Source organism: Peromyscus eremicus, chromosome 8a (assembly GCF_949786415.1).
Source record: "Peromyscus eremicus chromosome 8a, PerEre_H2_v1, whole genome shotgun sequence".
In the NCBI taxonomy this organism is placed as follows: domain Eukaryota; kingdom Metazoa; phylum Chordata; class Mammalia; order Rodentia; family Cricetidae; genus Peromyscus; species Peromyscus eremicus.
In genome coordinates this window covers 70,672,349-70,685,766 of record NC_081423.1, presented here as the reverse complement: position 1 = coordinate 70,685,766, position 13,418 = coordinate 70,672,349, and the positions used below count along the sequence as shown (strand labels likewise).

At 46.1% G+C, this 13,418-nt stretch overlaps 1 non-coding gene across 1 annotated transcript; it reads left to right on the top strand.

Moving 5' to 3' along the window:
• Window positions 1-10,445: 10,445 nt before the first annotated feature.
• On the top strand, window positions 10,446-10,552 carry LOC131918091 (U6 spliceosomal RNA). Its single transcript, XR_009380840.1, has one exon. It is a non-coding gene; the product is annotated as a U6 spliceosomal RNA (small nuclear RNA).
• Window positions 10,553-13,418: the final 2,866 nt, after the last annotated feature.

The window sequence follows — 13,418 nt, the reverse complement described above, 5'->3', positions numbered from 1 at the left end:
GGGGGCTAACACCAGGCCAAAGAGGCAACAGCCAAGAAAGGCTCGTGTTGGAAACAGCCCAAAAGCTCCAGCAGGACTCCTGACAGCCTTTGACCACAGCTCTGATTCCTCGTCCATGGGGTGGCCCTGGGGAAGAGGCCTGCTTTGGGGGGACTGTTTAATGATTTGCCAGCAAAGAACAAGGCAAACAGACTGCTGGCAGCTGCGTGGATACAACAGGAGAGTAGCCGTTTTATTCCCACTCACAGAATAACCTTCCAGGCAGGGAATAAAGAAGAAAGTGAGATGGTGTTGGGAGAGCCTGGGGTGTGGATGCCACTGGGGCTCAGCATTTCATGAGGTCTCTGTGCATGATGCCTGGCATGTACCACAGCATTCATACCAGCTAGTGTTTCCATCTCCTGAATATTTCAATAACATCGAATAACATCTCTGCAGCTCCCAGGAACTCAAAAGTAACATATATAAGATGTTTTTACTTACTTATCAATCCCTAAGATAGCTCTTGTTTTAAAAAATTTTTTTTTAATTTTATTTATTTATTTATTTATTTATTTATTTATTTATTTATTTATTTGTGTGTGTGTGTGTGTGTGTGTGTGTGTGTGTGTGTGTGTGTGTGTGTGAGGCCAGGGTGTTAAACCCCCTTTGGAGCTAGATCTACGGGTGTCCTGTGGGCTGCTTGGTACTGGGAATTGAATCTGGCCCTTAATCTTTGAGCCATCTCTCCAGCCCTGTAGGTTTTGTCTCTTTGTTTTTTTAATAATTTATTTAAGTTTATCTTATGTGCATTGGTGAGAGGGTGTCAGATCCCCTGGAATTTGAGTTACAGACAGATGTGAGCTGCCATGTGGATGCTGGGAATTGAACTCAGGTCCTCTGGAAGAACAGCCAGTGCTCTTAACCTCTGAGCCATCTCTCCGACCCCCCAAAAAATATGTCCTTAACTCGTGTGTACAGAAGTACATGTGGGGACTGGAGAGCTGGCTTAGGAGTTAGGGCACTTGCTGCTCTTGCAGAGGACCCGGGTTCAGTTCCCAGCACCACACGGTGGCTAAGTAAGCACCTGTCATGCCAGTGTCAGTTCCAGAGGAGCTGGTGCCCTTTTTCTGGCCTCTCAGAACCTGCATGCATGTGAACCAGAGATGCTTACCCATATATCTTCTTTTTTTTCTTCTTCTTCTTCTTCTTCCTTTTTTTTGTATAATGGGAGAGTTTTGTTGTATACTAAATTCCTTTTTCTTTTCTTTCTTTCTTTTTAAAAATAATTTATTTATTTTTATTTTTATTACATGTGCATTGGTGTGTTGCCTACATGTTTGTCTGTGTGAGGGAGTCAGATCCCCCAAAACTGGAGTTACAGACAGTTGTGAGGAGACATGCAGGGGCTGGGAGCTGAACCCGGGACCTCTGCAAGAGCAGCCAGTGCTCTGAACCACTGAGCCATCTCATCAGCCCCCTGCTTTTCTTTCTTTCTTTCTCTCTTTCTTTCTTTCTTTCTTTCTTTCTTTCTTTCTTTCTTTCTTTCTTTCTTTCTTTCTTCCTTTCTTTCTTTCTTTCTTTCTTTCTTTCTTTCTTTCTTTCTTTCTTTCTTTTCTTTTCTTTTTCTTTCTTGTCTTTTGAGACAGAGATTCTCTGTGTAATCCTGGCTGTTCTGGAACTCCCTCTGTAGATCAGGCTGGCCTCAAACTCACAGAGATCCGCCTGCCTCTGCCTCCCGAGTGCTGGGGTTAAAGGCGTGCGCCACCATGCCCGGCAAATTCCTTTTTGTTTGTCTTCCCACAGACCTTTCCCGATCTCCTTACTCTACAGACCAGGGGACAAATTTAATCTTACAACGCTTTTTGCCCCAACTCCTCAAAACAAGGTCCTTCTCTAACCGGCTCTTAGTCCCTGGATGTAAGCACTTTCCCATTTATTTCCCTAGATCCATCTATTTAAAATTCTTGGAGGACAGAGGCATTCGATCTCCTGGAGCTGGGGTTGTAGGCGATTACAAACCACCTGGATGGATGCTGAAAAATAGAACTTGGGTCCTCTAAAAGAACAGTACATGCTCTTAACCACTCAGCCTCCCCAGCCCTATTCAAAATCCTGAAGTGACTATTAGTATTAATCAGCATTCCATCACGGCCCCTCCCTTTAGTCACTTCCTCTAGGAGAGTGCCTGATTATAGTAGGTGCTCAATAAAATGTTAGTCATGTTCTCCTTCCTGCAAAGTATATCCTGAGCTCCGTAGTGTCAGAGTTATGGTCTCCTCACGGCCTGCATAATGCCAAGCGCATGCAGGAGTTAGGGGAAATGAACGCTAAGTCACATTTTAACAAGCAAACAGGGGATATGTTTGGTGACTGCATTTTCATTTGATCAGGGAATAACTATTTTCAGATTCCTGCTTTCTCTTCAGAAACCTTGTACAAATCTCCCCAACACTCCACAGTGGCGTCTGGCCCTGCCTCCTCCCCAGTGCTGGGATACAAGCACGTGCATGATGTCTAGCTCTACATATGCCCTATAAACTCCAAGTCACGAATGTTTGACCTTATAAAAAGGGGAAGTTCTCACCCTTCCTTTTACCCATCATGCCTAAGCCTCCTCTATGACGCTAAAGAAGACTCACCTTTTCCAGAAAAATCTTCCTCCTTAGAATCAGTTCGGGGAACCAAGAAACATTCCAACCCCCCCATTACCCAATCCCCTCCCCCGCCAAAGGAACAGCTCTGTGCACCGAGGACAAATTCAGTTATAAGTTTACTACAGCCCAGTATATGCAAGCATACAAGCAAGTTCTTAAAGCCACGTGTCAATAGCATGGGAAATGCACATTCACAGAGCTGCACATTGAGGATTGTGGAACGTATGCATAGACTAATTTGTTCTCTCCATGGCTTTGGGAATATGCTCTCTTGTCATTTGGGGCCCTGATGTGAATCTTCAGATCTGAAAGAAAGCTATTTTGGGGAAGAAGTCATTTAAAGACTATTGAATCAATTTAAGAAAACATCAGCCAGTGGTGGTGGTGGTGGTGGTGGTGGTGGTGGTGGTGGTGGTGGTGGTGGTGAATGCCTTTAATCCCAGCACTTGGGAGGCAGAGGCAGGTGGATCTCTGTGAATTTGAGGCTAGTCTGGTCTACAGAGTGAGTTCCAGGACAGCCAAAGCTACACAGAGAATTCCTGTCTAGAAAAACCAAAAAAGAAAAAAGGGAAGAAAACATCCCTTTCACGTGCCCCGAAGAAGCGCTTGTTCTCATGGGGACTGGTTAGCTTTAGTTGGCTGAATGTTCCCAGTGAACTTCAATCCTTACCTAGATTTTATGATGACCTGCACAGAGAAGTTCTGGGAATAAGAGCCAATTCAGTCCCAGTACTATTCTGTATTGTTTTCTGAGTAGGTCTTTTTGCTTCCTTTTGAGAGATGCATTAATTTCTTTTCTCTATGCTTTATACTCGGAAAAGTCGATACATATGAAGCCCATGATGACCACTATTGTTCTTTGTTTCAGCTTCCTGGGAGGCTCCTGATCAGCTTCCAGCCTACTCCGTCCCTGAGGGTGTCTGCAGGCTACCTCACACCAAAGGCACACGTATGTTCAACTATTCCAAACATCCCTTGGCTCGGCCTTTGTAGACTATGAGCTCTTTGTTATTTCCTAGCCCTGGGCACAGACAGTTAAGGGACACTGAAAAGATAGTAAGTGCTGATAAATGGAAGAAGACTCCTCTCGGTTACCAAGTTGGCACTGCATACAAGTTCCTGTTGCCATTGGTCAGGAGACTCAGAGAACCGCCGTGGGCACACTGAGTGGGTAAGAGAAGTATTGGAGAGCCAGGGAGGGGAGCCAAATTCCTAGGTTGGAGAGTTCACAGGGCAGCTCGGATCAATACAGCACTTTTGATCTGCACAGTTATCAAGGTCCAAAGCATCACTCCCCCGCGTCCCTCTTACTTCTCACTGGCTAATGGAACTCTTTACCCTAAATTAAGATGATTATTTCACTTTGATGTTGCTTTTATACTTGCAAAGTGTTTTATAATCCTTCATTAGCTATTTTATTCTCTTCTCATTAGCATTACCCACTTCACAAAGCAGGTAACTCAAGACTCAAGAGACAACATGAGGGATGCTGAGCCTGTGGCCTGAACTCTGGCCACAGACTCCACAGACTCAGGCTACTGGAGACTTGGTGGACCACAGGAGGAAGTGTGTGGTAAAAGAGCCAAAATCTTTACAAGGGTTTTCTTGGAGAGGGAGAGAGACCCAAAGACCAACTAGTCTCCAACGACTTGATAAACGTCAGGGCATTGTCATGTTCATTTGTTGGCAATAAAATCGAGAGTTCTCACTAGCTCAAATTAAAAGTGTGGCGACTAAATATGTCTTTAACAGGAAACCAGTCCTCTTGATTGACTAACCTGCCTCCATAAACAGGGCTGAGAACGGAGAAAAAAGAAAGTGTCTGCACTTAATGGTGTCTGTTGCTTCTCAAGAAAAGGACCAACAGGAATAAAGCAGAGACGCGCCCCTCAGTGGCTCTGCCCTGACCACTGTGGCGATTCTCCCACTCACTGGGACCTGCGGCTCCGCTAGCTAGCACTTCTTTCTCTTCTGACTGCCCCCCATTTGCTCTGGTTTCCTTTCTTCCCTTCCTTTGCGCTTGTCTAATACGTACACATTTCCTAAGAACAGAGCCTCTCATCTCTATACCCTCTCTTCTGGAGTTCTGCACACTCCAGTATTTCCAGATAATTCCTAAATCAGGTCTCTGAAGTCAAATTGGCCTGGTCTTTCATAGGCCCATTAGACATCATTTCTTTGTTGCCTTAATGGTACCCCCAAACTCAAATATATGGAACCAAATATCACCTTCTGCAGCATGCAACCCTAAGCTAATAACCATTTTTGTTGTTGTTGTTTTGTTTTGTTTTTCCTGAGACAGGGTTTCTCTGTGCAGCTTTGGAGCCTGTCCTAGCACTTGCTCTGTAGACTAGGCTGGTCTTGAACTCACAGAGATCCAGCTGCCTCTGCTCCTGAGTGCTAGGATTAAAGGCGTGGGCCACCACTGCCCGGCATTGTTGTTGTTTTGTTTTTTGAGACAAGGTTTCTCTGCATAGCCCTGGGTGTCCTGGAACTCACTCTGTAGACCAGGCTGGTCTCGAACTCAGAGACTTATTTGCCTCTGCCTCCTGAGTCCTGGGATTAAAGGTGTGCACCACCGCTGCCACCACCACCTGGCGCCAACAGCCCTTCTTATCTGACTTTGTTAGGGTCACCACACCCCAGAGTCACTATGAATCCTTGCTGTATCTAATAACTAGTCTTAGAAAACTACCTTCTCTGTCCCTGGCGTTAGAGGCATTAAAGCAGACTTCTAACTAGCCTCTCATCATTCTGACTCTCTCTGTGAATCCTGGTAGAACAATATTCCTAAACAAAATGCTAATCATATCATTGTTCTGTTCAGATACCAACAATCTTCTGAATTAAATCCAGACTCCTTGGCCTATCAAATCGAGATATGTTATACAGCCTTTGGAAGCAGCAACTTGGTTTTGCATTTCAACGTTGACACTTCTAAGATGTGAGTAATCTATCTTATCTGAATCTTTAGCAGAAAATGGGAAAACAGGGCTAGAGAGATGTTCTAACAGTTAAGGAGTGTGGATTGCTCCTGCAGAGTCTGACCTAAGTGCTGGTGTTGGCCAGCTCACACAGCTCAAGGGAGATCCAGTGCCTCTGCTCTCAGAGGGCATCCACACTCACATCCACGTACCCAAACACATACATACAATTAAAAATACAGTTAATCGGTTAGATGTGCTGGTGCGAGCCTTTAATCCCAGCACGGAAGAGAAAGAAGCAGGTAGAGCTCTGTGAGTTCAAGGCCAGCCTGGTCTACATAGTGAGTTCCTGGCCTGTAATAATAATAATAAATGGTCGGGCAGTGGTGGCACACACCTTTAATCCCAGCACTTGAGAGGCAGAAGCAGGTGGATCTCAGTGAGTTCGAGGCCAGCCTGGTCTATAGAATTAGTGCCAGGACAGCCAGGACTGTTACACAGAGAAACCCTGTCTCAAACAACAACAACAACAACAACAACAACAACAACCAAAACAAAACAAAAGGATAGTAGTAATATAATTTAATTTTATTATTATTGTTATTATTATTATTTTTTTTTTTTTTTGGTTTTTTTCGAGACAGGGTTTCTCTGTGTAGCTTTGCGCCTTTCCTGGAACTCACTTGGTAGCCCAAGCTGGCCTCGAACTCACAGAGATCCGCCTGCCTCTGCCTCCCGAGTGCTGGGATTAAAGGCGTGCGCCACCACCGCCCGGCCGGTAATATATTTTAAAAGAGGACAATGTCTAAAAAGATCGGTGTAGAGATGAAATCACACATTTAAAATCCTAGCCATTCCTACACAGAGTATCAACACAAAGTATTTCTACTCATCTTGCCAGTGGCAAGCCCATTTCTCTCCTAAATGCACTGACTGTCCAAAACACGTGGCATTCCACGTCTCACAGTCTCTTGGAAGAGACGTCATTACCATTCTACAACGCATGCAAATCCATCCCACTCAGCCTTCACGGATACGTGCGTGCACTGCTTCTTTCCTGGAAAATCTCTTCTTTAAAGAAATGTCCCAAATGTCTGGTTGTGTCCGTCTAGTATATAATAATTTTTGTTTTCTGAATTACATGAGAGTATAATTTCAGGGAAGGCTTGTCTTCATACCTCACAAAGCACAATGTCCTAACAGAACGATCCATAAATGTACGCTTTATTGACATTAAAAGTTTGAGATTTCAGTCTCCCGAGAGTGTGTTTGTCTGAAGTACACACTGAGCACTTTTTAAAATAGCAGGACAACTGAGAGAGCAGCTCAGTGAGTCTGGGATTGAATCCGTTCCGACTGCAGCCCACAGGAACTGTCCAGATCTTGTTCCTACTCAAGACACAGTAAGCTGGCTACTGGGTGAGCCACAGAAATCCATTTGCATACTTATACTTTCTTTTACTTTGTGTGTCAAGGTCAGAGGTCAATGTTGGGTGTCTTCCTTGGTTACTCACCACCTTGTTTTTTGAAACAACATTTCTCACTGAATCTGGAGCTAGACTGGCTTTCAGTGAGTTCTGAGAATTGACCTCTCTCCGCCCCTACACCTCACCTTCCGGTGCTGACTTCCAGATGCAATGCTGCTGCATCCAGCTTTTCACCTGGGTGCTGGGACCCACATTCAGGTTCCTACAATGGTGGGGAATTCTTTTTCCCAACTGAGCCATCTCCCCAGCTCCATCTGAATACATCCACAATTATTTTTTTAGATTTACTTATGTGTACGAGTGCTTTGCTTGCATATCCGTATATGTACTATGTGTGTGTCTGGTGCCCATGAAAGTCAGAAGAGGACATCGGGTCCCCTGGAGCTGGAGTTTGGATGGTTGTGAACAACCATGTGGGTTTTGGGTACTGAACCCAGTCCTCCAGAAGAGCAACAGGTGCCTGTAACTACTGAGCCATCTCTCCAGTTACAATCCCCCATTTGAATGCATTTAAATTTGAACATATTTGTCATAGAAATGAGCAAGACAAATCCCACGACACCTGTGCTGGGAATCAACCTCTATTAGGCTGACAAGGAGGGACTCCACCCATAAGGAGAGACGCCTCTAACAGCCATGTAGTTCATGGTTCTGATGGTGGCTCAGTGAAGACATGAGCTTACCTTCCTCTGGCCTTCTTCCAGTACTTTCCTCTTGGCCCAGTTAACAAGTGGGTAATTAGATGACTTCAGCCATCACGGAGTGGCTGGAACATAAGGTGGCCTCACAGTGCCATATAATGTGGCACCAAGTTTCTGACTCATCAACCACAGGTGCATCGACTCCCCTCCCCCACGACATCCCTGCTTCATAAACGCCGCCTTATCTGCTATGTCTGTTGACACCGTGACTACACCGAGGGCACTCTCCTTGCTCTTCTCGGTGTTTGTTCTCCGCTGGGGTGGGTACTCCTGTGTGGATGCCTGTGAATGAGCTCTCAGGGTGGAAGGCTGACTCCCAGTCACCAGACTGTGCCAATGTCCTCAGGTAGGCTGGCCTCAGAGAGCAGCAGCGGATCTAATTGCTAAGCCAACACCTAGCTGGAACACTTCAGAGGCTGAATCCCCCTTCCTAGCCAAATAACTAACTACTGTCTGTCACTAAGCCACTACTAAGCCTGGGCATTATCAGACCTGGGTCTGGAGCTGCCTTTCTCCCCAAAATAATAGCAGCCACATTTTCCTCCAAACCCTAGGAGGATCAATGGTGCCCAGAGTTCTTTGTCAAGATACGGGGAATCCCTTCATGTGACCCCTGAGCACTAGAGCGGGCAGACATGCGTAGATATGTTCCTTGTGAATGCATCAGAATGGTACTGAACTATGGCCTTTTATAAAGTTGGCAAGCATTTGATGAGCAACTACTTTCTTCCTCAAATTATGCTGGGTTGCACTCAGGAACCACAATGTCCTTGAGGAGAACACAGACGACATTAAAGGGCAATGCTGATGCACAAGGGTATGTTATCCAGTACTACACCCTGTGGTGCAGCAATAGGCCCTGTGGACTGTGAGGGCCTTCAAATAGCTCTTAAAGAGGGCAGGGTTTGGATAGGAGAAAAATAGCCACGTTGGGAAAAAAAAAAAAAAAAAGCAGGATCTGGTCTATGGACACCTTTCAAATGCGTGTTTTGGAACTTCTTAGTTTCAGCCTTGAGATGAAATGAAGAACTAGGCGAGGGAAGCGGCTTCGTGGTCTGTTTCTCTCAGGTCTTCAAAGAACAGGGAGACTTGTCTGACTGAAAGCCAGATCTGACAGCGTCTTAGCTAGACCACTGAGACGGCTTAGTAGGTAAAGCCATTTGCCATGCAGGCCTGACTACCTGAGCCTGATTCCCAGAATCCTCAAGTGGAAAGAGAGAACTGACTCCCAAAGCTGTCCTCTGACCTCCACACACTTGTTATGGTATGTGTACATCTGCACACACACACACACACACACACACGCACGCACGCACGCACGCACGCACAAGCACGAACACACACACTCACACGCACAAGCACACACACTCACATACTCTCACAATTATTCACTCTCACACTCTCACACATACAATCACACTCACACACACACACACACACAGTAGTAATAATAAGAATGAATAATAAGTAATTTCTAGAGTTTGGAGAGCTGAGAGAGGGCCACCGCTATGAAGGCTATGTGACCGTGAACAGTGAGAGCTTGCTGTGCAGAGTCAGAGACTCTCGAGCACGCCATCTTATATGGGATGTCTTCATCAAAGCCCTCCCCTCAGGGCTCCAAGATCTGTGTGGAAGAGGAGGCAGAAAGGTTGTAAGAACCAGAGGTGATGGAGGACTCCAAGGAAACAGTGTCTTCTGGATACAGCAGGGCTGCTGCACACAGACCGTGGTAGCATGCCCACGACCTGCTCGGTTCAAGCCAAATGGGGCCCAGCTCTGAGAGGAAGTAGAAGACAAGGGCTCCCACCCCTAACTGAGAAGCTATGTGTAATGAACAACTGCTTGCCAGGGAAAAGTTCGTTTTCTCCAAGGGAATCTCACCGGGTATATCAACCACACTTCAAAGCAGGCCCCACGCTCAGTAATTGGCCAACACACAATGAATTAAATGGTATTTTTTGTAGACTTTTTGTCTCATTTTGCTTTATTTGGGCATTTTTTTTTTGTCCTTAATGGTCTTTTGCTTGTACATTTTGGTTTCCATTTTTGTGGGTGTTTTGGGTGTTTCTTGGGTTTTTTAAAGAAAGAGAAAGAGAGAGAGCAAGAAATTGGGGAGGTGGGGAGGACCTGGGAAGAGTTGGGGAGAAGAAAAAAGGTCACGAGTTTGTCCTCTGACGTGAGGAAAAGACTAAGCCTAAGCTGCTGAACAAGAGGTGCTTATTATCAAAACAGTATTGTGTGGGATGCTGTGGCTCATGCCTGCGATCCCAGCACTCTACAGGCTGAGGGAGCAAGAGTGATCATGAGTTGGAGGCCAGCCTAAGCAACATAATGGGTTCAAGGCTAGCCTGGGGACATTCAGCAAAATTCTGTCCCAAACAAACACCCCCCTCCAAAAAACCAAAAAAACCCACCCCCCCCCAAAAAACCCAAAACCTCTCACTATTGTTACCCTGAAGATTAAAAAAAATAGTGGAATGAAGAAAAGGTGGGGGGGGGGACGACGACAAAACGGCCATTCCAAGAACCCGGCCTGGCTCCCTGAGGGCTTGACCTCTGGCAGTGGCAGTTCTAAGGGTGAATCAGACGTTATGGAGGAAGTGCTGAAAGTATTTGCTGACAGACTGGACTCTAGGGATGAAGGAGAGGGAGGAGCTGATGTTCTAAACCTGAGAACTTGGGGTGGGGAGGGTGTTCGCGCTCACTCCAGTAGCTCATATACTAAAACTGGACCAATGCAGAGAAGGTGAGCGTGGCCCCTGCGCAAGGATGACACGCACATTCGTGAAGCGTTCCATGTTTCCAAAGCAAAACAAAAGACATTCGTTAACGAAGGGGGAAAACTGAAAGTGGAAGCCAGCTTTGAACAGGGAAACGCTTCGTCAGTCTTGAAGACACTGAACAGGAGATGACCACTTTAACCCGGTGGATGGCTGGAAATGAGAAGGGGAGTCTGAGCCAGGCATGGTGATTCACACAACGCCAGGACTCAGGAGGGTGAAGCAGGAGGGTTGTGAGTTCGAGGTCAGCCCGGGCTATCTGGGCTACATGGTGAGTTCTAGGCCAACCTGGACTGCACAGTGGTGTCTCAACAACAACAAAGAATTAAGAGTTTGAGAGAGAATTGAAGGCATAAATTTGCAAAAACACTGTTTATATCTTTAGACTGGCAGCGGGATGGAGCATTGTAAACACTAAAATGAATATATGAACATGCTCAGGAGAAAAAAATGTCAGAGGAGGAGTTTGTGGCTGGTTCTTGGTTCACCTGAGCTGGTTTCACCACAGGAAGTGCGGAGGGATGACATTGTTGCCTGCTGTACCACAGTGTGACTCAGACAGGCTCGGTTTTTCTTTCTTATTTTAAAATTTTAATGTAATTGATGATGATGATGATGTGTGTGTGTGTGTGTGTGTGGTGTGTGTGTGTGTGTGTGTGTGTGTGTGTGTGTGTGTGAGAGAGAGAGAGAGAGAGAGAGAGAGAGAGAGAGAGAGAGAGAGAGGGCGCTCACATATCATGGTGCTCATGTGGAGGTCAGAGAACAACTCTGAAGAATCAGTCTTCTCCCTCTTCCTTCATGAGGGTTCTGGGGACAGGACCCAGGGGGCCAGGCTTGTAATATTGAACACCAAGTGCCTTTACCCACTGAGCCTTCTCACTGGCCCCAACTAGTTTTTTGAGTTGGGGTCTCACCCAGTAGCTCTGGCTATTCTGGAACTCCATGTGGACCAAGCTGACCAGGAACTGCCAAGTGCTAAGATTACAGGTACATGCCACCATGCCCTGCCATCCGGTTGGTTTTAATATAACCTAATGCACAGGCTAAGGAGTTCACTAGCTCAGGAAAGTGAAACAGAAAAGTGAAAAGTCCTGAAGGCAGGGCAAACTGGAAACCTCCTCTCTGAAGATGACCAAGAAACTGAGCAAGGACTGGTCTTCTCTCTGCCACATCACCAGTTCTGTAGACTAGCGAACATTTTTTCCTCAAGCAAGTTCCCACCTGCTACCTGCTGTTTCCAAGTCAGTAAAAACATTTAATGCCTGGTGGTGGTAGGCAGGCAGCTGACCTAGCCTCAGGCACACGACCTTTCGGCTGCATCTTGTCTCTGCAAGCAAGACGAAATCTCCCATAACCGAGTGGTCACTTATGAAATATTAAAGCCAGTCTTTACTTAAACTTTGTTTGGCTGTTCTGGCCATGTGATGACAGCTGAAACGGTTAATGTCACAATGACTATAAGGCAGGAAGTAGCCCAGAGCGGTGTTTCTTAAGATGTAGACCAGGAGCACCAATATCACCTGGGAAGTTTTCAGAAGAGCAAGTTTTAGGCCTTACATCAGACACACCATGTCAGACATCCTTGAGGGAAGGCTCACTGGCTGCATTTTAGTAAACCTTCTAAAACTGATTCTGCTGGACGGTAAACTTGGATGACTGTGGCTGGAGGGACAAAACCATCCCAGGTATTTTCTCCACTCTACCCAGAAGAAAAGCAACCAGGGCGGGAAGCCAAAATTCAAGATTGATCATGTCTCAAAAGGCAGAGTACATTCATGAAGAAAATTGGAGGCTTCCTCTGTTCCCTCCCCATCGCATTCAGTACGTGACCTCAGAATTAACCAGAGCACGGAGCCAGTCAGATAGCATGCCTCAGCGCTTCCTTATATGCGGACCGTATGGAGTCTGTATGCTGTGATTCTGTTGCACAAATAGGATCTAGCACGTGCTTTCAAGTGACCACCCTCCGTCCACCACGAACAAACAGCAATGCTGAGCAAACCTGATTTGTTTGCTTTAGTGCCTAAATCTAAAGGGACGGATTTCTTCAAAGACCCAATGACCACTTTTTCCATCAAGTGGGGGAAATTCTAGTTGTCTCAGATGAAAGGAAGGATGCTCCAGCTCATCCTCAGCAAGTCAGTGAGCTGGAGGCTCAGCCCATGATGGACACTGATGCTGAACATCCTGTCTTTGTCTCTGTCTCTCTCTGTCTCTGTCTCTCAATCACTCACTCACACACACACACACACACACACACACACACACACACACACACACACACATTTACTGAGTACACCACAGGGCAGTGGTCTCTCTCTCTCTCTCTCTCTCTCTCTCTCTCTCTCACACACACACACACACACACACACACACAGGTTTACAGAGTACACCACAGGGCAGTGGTCTCAAACACACACTTGTTTACTGAGTATATAACAGGGCAGTGGTCTCACACACAGGTTTACAGAGTACACCACTGGGCAGAGGTCTCACACACACACACACACACACACACACACACACACTTATTTACTGAGTATACAACAGGGCAGAGGTCTCACATACACACACACACACTCATTTACTGAGTATACAACAGGGCAGTGGTCACACATACACACACATACACTCATTTACTGAGTATACAACAGGGCAGTGGTCACACATACACACACACACACACACACACACACACACTCATTTACTGAGTATACAACAGGGCAGTGGTCACACACACACACACACACTCGTTTACTGAGTACACCAAAACCACAGGGCAGTGGTCACACACACACACACACACACACACACACACACACACACACATTTACTGAGTACACCACAGGGCAGTGGTCTCTCTCTCTCTCTCTCTCTCCTCTCTCTCTCT